This window comes from Peromyscus eremicus, chromosome 22 (assembly GCF_949786415.1).
Source record: "Peromyscus eremicus chromosome 22, PerEre_H2_v1, whole genome shotgun sequence".
NCBI lineage: Eukaryota > Metazoa > Chordata > Mammalia > Rodentia > Cricetidae > Peromyscus > Peromyscus eremicus.
In genome coordinates, this window is record NC_081437.1 from 20334112 (window position 1) to 20342955 (window position 8844).

The following is an 8844-nucleotide window of genomic DNA, read 5'->3' on the forward strand; positions in this document are numbered from 1 at the left end:
CTGTGTGATTATCTGGGGAAAGTAACAGGACCAAGTCTCTGCAAATCCATGTGGAGCCTTCATCCTCCTTGGGGGCAAGTCTCAGGCTCTCTGACTCTTTGTTCTTTTTGCTGGGTGCCAGGTCTGCCCAAAAGTTCAGCCCCTCCCACAACATCCCCCCTTACCATCAGCCTCTGCAGGTGGCATCCGATAGAGGCCCTGTCTTGAGCCTTCCAGCCAGTCACCTGGAAGCTTCTAGGAGTCTCCTGGAATCAGAGCTGCTCAGCAAGCTGAGATTTCTCAGTCAGCCCTCAGTGGGGGCCAGAGGATGGACTCAACACTGAGTTCCGCCACCAGCTGAGCTAGGTGACCTTGGATAGATGCCTTGACTCCAAGCCTCAGTTTACTTAACTGTAAATAAAGCAAGGGCTGGTCCACTCTCAGGGATAGCAAGTGTGTGGTCTGGATGGCTCTGATGACTTGGCCACCGCTTTCTACTTTGTGGTGGGTAGTGAAGCCGTGACCCATCTCTGGAGAAAGTGTTAGGTTACAGACCCCACTATCCCAGAAATCAGGATACTCCTTCATTCTCTCTCCCCGGGCAGAGAGTTGATAAGCAAAGCTGCTGTGGCCTTCTAGTCTTCCTCCCTTACAGCTTCCAGTAACCCAGAGACCTCCCTGCCCCCACACCCATCCCCAGAATAACTTTGAATTGTAAATTTACTTTTATCTAGTGCTTCCTGCCTTGAGACGTACATGGTATGAAACTTCCCCTCATAAGCCCCAGAAATCTATACGAATAAGTTGCCCCTTTGTTCTCTAGAATCAAAGGCCCTGTCCCTTCAGGGCCCTCATCATGCTGTCTCTGACGGCCCTCTGTCTTCATGAAGTACTCCTTCAGACCTGAAACCTTGTTCTCCCATTTGAGGGCCTCACTGTGTTGCTGAAGCTATAACTTGCCTGAGAAAGCCCCGGAAGGGCAATTCATCTCAGCCTCCTGTCCAGTGAACCAGTGATCCGAGTTATAACAGGAAGCTGAAGAGGTTTGACCGTGACCAACCTCAGTATTATTGATGTGGCTGCAGCTTGGCCTGCCGGTGGCATGGTTGGCATTTTGTACAGGTAGTTCTTGCTATGCTTTGCAGTTCAGCTTCTTGGGTGTGTAGCGTCTTTAGATGGCATTCACTAAATGGTGACACATAGACATTCATTCCCCTTGGCTGTGGAAGAGAAATCTCAAGTCTCTCATTGGCTTCTTGCGACTGAGGATAATATTGAACTCTATCTATACTGTGTTCTCTCCATGTGTGTACATATATTCTAATGATCAAGTTTAATTGAATCCTATCTATACTGTGTTTTCTCCATATGTACATGCATTCTCACGATCAAATTTAATTTATAAATTAGAAGAACAAGAGACGAACCACAACAACTAACAATAAAAAGAACAGCTGTAGTAATATACCATGAAAAGATTGCCAGGACTGTTACTGTTGCCCTTCCAGGTCATTATTAAGTAACGTAAGGGTTACTTAACACAAGCACCATGGTACTGTAACAGTAGATCTAATAACCTAGACTCATAACATGTGATGGATAGATGAGTTGTATATATAGAGTGAATACTCTGGACAAAGGGACAATTCTTATTTTAATCAAGACAAGAAGGACAGAAGAAGCTTAATTGTCATACGATTTTGAAGAGTACAGAATGTAAACCTATGAGCTGTTTTTTTTTTTCATTGAGTATTTTAAGACCACGGTTAATCTCAGGTAACTGAGACCTCAGAAGACAAAACCCTAGACAAGAGAGACAGCTAAACTCTACATACTCACAAATATCCCCAGGGAGGACGATGTCACCAGTAGTTGACAACCATAGGCAGGAAGATGGAAGTAAGACAATTATTTTGACAGCAAGTGACAAAGACTATCCTTGACGTGGCTTGGCTGAAAACGAAATGTATTCCCATGCTATAGGGAAGCCACAGGAGAGACCTGAGCTGTCTTTCTCCATTCAGCAAAGCCATTATACCTCCTCTTCAGTGGGATCTACAGTAGGGAAGCTTTTCCTGTATGCTCTGCATTTGCGATCCCTTGTCTGTCTTGTGAGAAATGGTAAGAGGAGTGTTGAAACCCTTCCTAGGACCTACCAAAGTGAATGGGTACAGTCCTCCTCTTCAGTTCTGATAGATTAGTGGAGGCTGAAGTATGGCCCACTGTTGTGCCTGTCTGGGACTTAGGATCTAGAGACGTCACACAAAGGCTCAAGGGTCCATCAGAGGCTTGCTCATGGGGGCAGTCTTGAGAATGAGAGGCAGAAGAAGTAGCAAGGACCCCCCAGTGAAGGGCCCACAGTGGCAGCAGGCCATGGGAGCTATGGGAACATCTGCAGATTCCTTCTGGTAGGAGCTAGACTGGCCTCCAGCAGCTTCAGTTTCTGCACAGGGCTGTTTTCAGCCTTTCATTGCTTCTGAAAGTAGTCTGGTCCCTTTCCATACAGCCATTTTCTCTACTAAATGAACCCGAGTCGGTTCCTGTTGCTTGATGCCCAGATTTTCACTAATCCAGATGGAGCTGTGTCTGGGCAGGATGCAAGTCTAGAGGACAAATGGGCTGCTCCATAGTCTCAGGAGGCCTGGGATCAGAAGCCATCAGAACCCCCAAAGGCTACCAAGAACCTTCCCTACCATGGTGATGGTGATTATTATTGACTTGTGTGTCAACTTGATGGTATTTAGAGTCACCATGGAGACAAGTCCCTGGACACACCTGTGAGAGATTATCTAGATGAGATTGAGGTGGAAAGACTCATCCGAAACGTGGGTGGTACTCTTTTCACAGATTGGGGTCCGGGACTGAGAATAAAAAAGAGAAAGCAAGCTGTATGAAAACATTTGCTACCCTCTGCTTCTAGACTTCAGAATCAATGTGACCTGCTGTCTTGAGATCAAGCCACACAATCCCCCTCACCATCGTGGACTATATTCCCAAACTGTGAGCCAAAAACAAAACAAAACAAACAAACAAAGAAACAAAACCCAAAACCAAACAAACCTTTTTTTCTTTTTCTTTTTTTAATTTATTTACTTTTATTTTATGTGCATTGGTGTTTTGCCTGCAGGTCAGTCTGTGTGAGACTGTATGCCAGATCTTGGAGTTCCAGACAGTTATTAGCTGCTGCTTGTGGGTGCTGGGATTTGAACCTGGGAGAACAGCCAGTGCCCTTAACCACTGAGCCATCCTCTCTCCAGCCCCACACCCTTCCTTTCCTAAGTTGCTATTGTCAGGTATTTCATTGTGGCAACAAGACAAGGAACCAACACAGTGATGACAGTGGTGGCCTTGTAGAAGGCCTCATTCCTCTGCGTGGGGCAGTCTCACTACCATGGAAGACTTATTGTCTGAGGTTGGTTCCCGGCACCCCTTCCAGGAGTTCTGTCTTTGCTAAGCTCAGGTTCCAAGGGCAAATGGGATGGGTCTACCTTTACTTACCATTCACGAAGGCTTTTTCTTTGCTGGGGAAGGCTACTATGGAAGACGGCCCCACACTTGCTATTGTCTGTTCTAGAAAACAATGCAAAGTCACTGAGCTTGAAACAAAGACAACCTTCTAAGTACCTGGGGTCTTTCCCTCCTCTCTGATCACTTAAGGCAGTGGTTCTCAACCTTCCTAATGCTGCGACCCTTTAATACAGTTCCTCATGCTGTGCTGACCCCCCAACCATAAAACTATTCTCATTGCTACTTCCTAACTGTCATTTTGAACTGTAATGTGAATGCCTGATATGCAGGATATCTGATAGGCGACCCCGTGAAAGGCTCATTGGATCCCACAGAGGGGCCATAACCCACAGGTAGAGAGCCGCTGTCTTAAGACATGGTTTATAAAGGATCTGGTTTGGGCCATGGATCCTGTGGGCGGGAAGAGTTCTCTACAGGAGAGGTGATTAAAATATCATTTCTTCCTTCACCAGGAAACAGCCTAAATGGGGGCCAGAATCCAGAAGAAATGAGCAGAAATGGCGATGTGAAACTGGTTGTTTTCCTTTAGCTCCCTCTACAGCTCAGCATTCTTTGGTCGAGGCTGAGGCTTTTCTTTGAGTCATTCAAGGCCACTGTTCACCTCCCTCACCCCACCACACACGTGCTAGGAGGGTTAGAACTGTGAGGTCAAGGCCATGAAATATAGACTCGGGATTGAGATGACCTGGCTCGAAATCCCAGCTGAGTCTATTGGGGCAAGTTATTAAATCACCATGTTTCAATGTCCTCTGATGATACCTATTTTATAAGACTTCCAGGAGACTTATCTATTTGTTTTTAGTACTGGAGATTGAGCCCAGGGCCTCATACATCCTAGGTAAGTTCTCTACCATTGATCTATAGACGTAACCCTATTTTTCTTTCTTTCTTTTGTTTTTAATTTATTCATTCTTTTATGAACACACATACATATATAGTGCTTTTATTGTGTTCCCCCATGACCCTCTCTTATCCACTTCCCCTTTTGCTGAACACTTTCTTCTCCCCAAGAAGGCCCTCCCCTACTTTCATGTCTTTTGTCTGTATGCATGCCTCCTGCATTTAACTGGGGTCACTTGCATGAGCATGGGCAGAAGGGGTTATTACAGGACCAAGGGTAACTTGTCAATGACTATATTACTGAGGACTATGACTCCCTCTCCCCTAGCAACCATTGACAGTTTATAGAGTATGAGTACTACCTGAATGCATGATGGAATGTGGATAGGCCTAATCTTATGCAGCTAGGTACTGCGGCTGTGAGGTCATGGGTACGGCAGTGTTATACCCAGGAAACAGTTTCACAGTGCTCTTTCCCATCTTCCACCTCTTACATTCTTTCTGCCTTCTCTTCCATTATGTGCATGAGCCTTGGAAGAAATTCTAGAGATGTCCTGTTTAGGGCTGAGACTCGGCAGTTACTTATTCTTAGCATTTATCGATTGATTGATTGATTGATTGATTCTGTGTGTGTGTGTGTGTGTGTGTGTGTGTGTGTGTGTGTGTGTTTTCCATGGTGCACATGTGGAAGTCGGAGGACAACCAGTCAGAGTTAGAGCATGTGTGTCCCAGGAGTCGAACTCAGATTCTCAGGCTTGGTGGCGAGGGTCTTTCCTAACTGGGCCATCTCGGAGACCTTCTCCTCAACACTTGGACCAGTTATGAACCTCTCCATTAACTACTGCCCACTGCAAAGAGAAGCTTCTCTGACCAAGGCGGAGAGCAGCACTAGTGTGAATATTTAGAAGGCAGTTTGACACCATGGAAAACAAGAAGTAGTAGGGTCGGCAAAATGGCAGTAGAAGGCTCCCCTCTTGGCCCTATTACCTCCCTAGCTATTGATTTTTAAGCAGGTTTATAGCGCCATGCATGAATCCTTTCTATCTATAGGCCTCAAACTGAAGCTGAAAGTGGTTGGTTACCCCTATAAGCAGTCCGTTGTACCACTATTGCATCCATGGGCATACTTTGCCTGGTAGGTTAGTATTGTAACTCAGAGCACTCCCCACAAGGCAAGATTAGGAGTTGACTTCTCCCCATCAGCCTCCATAGCACCTCCTGGAACGATGAAAGCTAGTCAGCAAGCACAAAGCTTTCATCTCCGTTCAAGCTGAATTTATCTGCATCCTGCAATCCAATTGTGTGGTGCTTATGTCCATAAGGTCTTATCATCCAGTTCTAGTGGATGACCAAAAGTATTCCTTGCCCTATTTTTTGAAATTTGATTTTGAGGCAGGGTCTAAGTGGTATGGGCTGACCGTGAACTCATTCTAAAGCCCAGCCATGTCTTGAACTTGCAATCTTCTTATACCGGCTTCTTGAGTGGCTGGGATTAGAGGTGTGGTGTACTATCATGCCATCAACTGCAATGATTAAATGAGTTAGAGTGTGCTCAGAATGGGACATAGCACAGAGTGTAATCTCAGTAAACATGGCTATCTTGGTTCTCCTGGATGGCGGCTGCACCGTGTTTACTACTCCTGACTTGCTACGTAAGTAATAGAAAACAAGTAATCCTCCAGGAAATTCCTGACTCGGGTCCGGGACGTGGGAAGAGCAAAGCCCTCATGGGAGTTGGTTCCTTCCTTCCACCTTCCTCAAAAACAAATGTTAGAGTGTTTGGTAGCCCTCTTGCTAGGATGTATCACTCCAGACCCTTTCACAAGCCCATACAGGCACACACATATACACATGCATAGGTACATATATGCATGCACAATCACATGGACACACAGACACACACAGACAAGATGCCTGCCTCCAGCAGCTCAACATAGTATCTAGCAGCATGTGCATGTACAATGACCTCTAGCCACATCTGACCTATCCCAGGAGTACGATGCCTGTACTCATGATTCTTGGTCTACAAACCCATCCTATATGCTTGGAGTCTAAAATCAGAGCCTTGGAGGAGGAGAAGCAATGGTATAAACCAGTGTTCTTAAACTACTCACTAGAAGATTCTCATTTTCTCTTCTCCCACTTCTAACAAAATTGACGGTTCTGGAGCCAATTGTCTCCCAGGCAGGTCTAGCATCTGAACAAGAACTTTCTCAACAATAACAATGATACCCAAACTAATAACAAAAGAAACTATGTGCTAAGCACTCAGAAATGCTTGTCACTGCTCATATGACTTCTGTATATGAACTCCTTAATCTCTTTAAGGATCTTATGAAGTAAGTACTGGAGTTATCAGCCCATTTTACAGACGGGAAAACTGAATCATAAACAAGTGGTAACTTGCTCCAAGGTCATCAGTGAGAGGCAGCCCATCTGGTTCCACAGATTGGGCTGTTAACTACTGGATATTTTTTCTTAGATACTGAGGGATTTATAGCCCCTCCAACACCATCGCACATGTGTAATTCAAAAAGCCAGGTCTGAGCCATAAAGTAATGTGAGCAAGGGCGGCCAAACTCTACTCACCTCCCCTGGTGCCCACTTAATGCTTTCAAAGCAGGAGGCCGACTTTCTAGACTGCATTTTCTAGAATAACTCCTTGCTCAAAAGATTTCTCCAGCATGGGCTGCTTCATTTAGCAGATAATCCAAACGCTGCTTGCTCCACCCTCTGGTCAAGACGACTTGGGCCTGAAAGTTCCAGGTTACCTGAGCCCAACTGGGGTTGCTGTTCCTTGAGAGGTATAGAAGGTATCTCTTGGCCAGAATGAGAGCAACTTGGGCCACCCTGCAAAGGGCAGGAGAACGGCTGCAAAGTGTGAACCTGTGAGCCCCTTTGCAGCTACAGAAAACAGCTTGGTATCAAGGTCCGAAATAACTTGGACCACCCTAGGCCTGTTTCTCTCTGTCTCTGCTTCTCTCTGTCTCTGTCTCTCTCTGTCTCTGTGTCTCTGTCTCTGTCTGTCTTTCTGTCTGTCTGTCTGACTGTCTCTTATCAGTTTATAGGACCAATGTCAGTAGTTCCACGTTCCCAGAGTCCACGATGGTAAATACCAAGGTACATATAGTACCGCCAACCAATTGAGGCCAAGACTCAGTCCTTAGGTTTCCAAACCCTTAAAGGCAGTAACTTGTAGGCCTCACATTCCTCCTGTTTGGGCAGTGTGTTCTCTCCTTGCAGGGGCCAGCAAGGGGTTAAAGGCAGGCAGGACCTGGAAGGTTTGATGGACAGGGGAATAGGGAGGAAGGGAGATATGATGTGTTTACCTAATGACTAGGGTAAGAGGCACATTTTACCTGGCCATCTGGGCCTTCCCAAGAGTCAACATGCCTGACCAGGAGCAGGCCTCGGTTGCTCCTGGGAGAAGCAAGGGCTAAAGCACACATGGTGTTATTAATAGACCAAACTCCCTGGGACCCTTTTTCCCTGAGCTGTTTCCATGTGAGGCTCCATCCGAGCTTTGTTTCTGGTTCTCATGAGTTATTTCTGCCCTCTGCCCTCATTCCCTTTGCGGTAGGTCAGCTGGGTGGGGGGTGGGGACGGCCTGATGGCATGCTTAGTGGTCACAGAATCGGGAAGGGTTCTTTCTGAGCGTGGGCAGGGCCTTCCTCGGCCTCCATGTTGCGCTCCAGAGAAAGAGCTCCATCAAGAGCGGGGTGGGGGTGGGGGTTGGGGTGGGGGTTGGGGGGTGGGAGGGCTGATTGCAACAAACCAGGTATCCAGGAAGCCTACAAGTCGGGATGTGGGGGAGGTGCCCTGAGAGACAGCTGCCCACCAAAGGACTAATGGATTCCCTCTGTGCACGGGGAAGGCTCGCGCCGAAGCGGCAACCCAGAATTCCCCCAAGTGAACTGCTCAGGCTATAAACGCGGGCTTAGCTCTGTCTAGCTTCTCACCTCGTTCTTGCTGGGACAGAGGGGTGCAGTCCTGAAAGGTGATGCCACCGCACTGGCTGCATCACCCCTACCCCTGAACAATCTGGTAGCATCCTGCCGCTTCCTAGCCGCGGTGATGTAAGGAGAGCAACGATCCTCTTCAGGGCCAGGAGGCAGAGAAAACTCCACCAAATGTCTTCTTGCTGTGGAAGGTAGAGGAGTGTGGCTGGCTGCCGGACCTCAGAGCGGGCGGGGTCCTGGAGAGTTGGAACCCAATGTGGCATTTAGGAGAAAGTTCAGCCTTAGATTTGGAAAGGGGCGTGGTGGTGACAGAGACACGATGCGTTGACCCGGTGAATGTATGTGAGAGGCTTGAGAAACGAAGAGGAAAAAGTCGGTAAGGATGAGAGGAGAGGAGTAAGAGTCTTCTGAAGTTTGTATCTTGGAAGCCGGTGTAAAGCTAGCTCAGTGCCCAGGATGTGCTTCACAAAGGCTGGGGAGGAAAGGGACAAAGGGCCATCAGGAAGAGGAGGACAAAAGCTAAAGAATAGACACACTT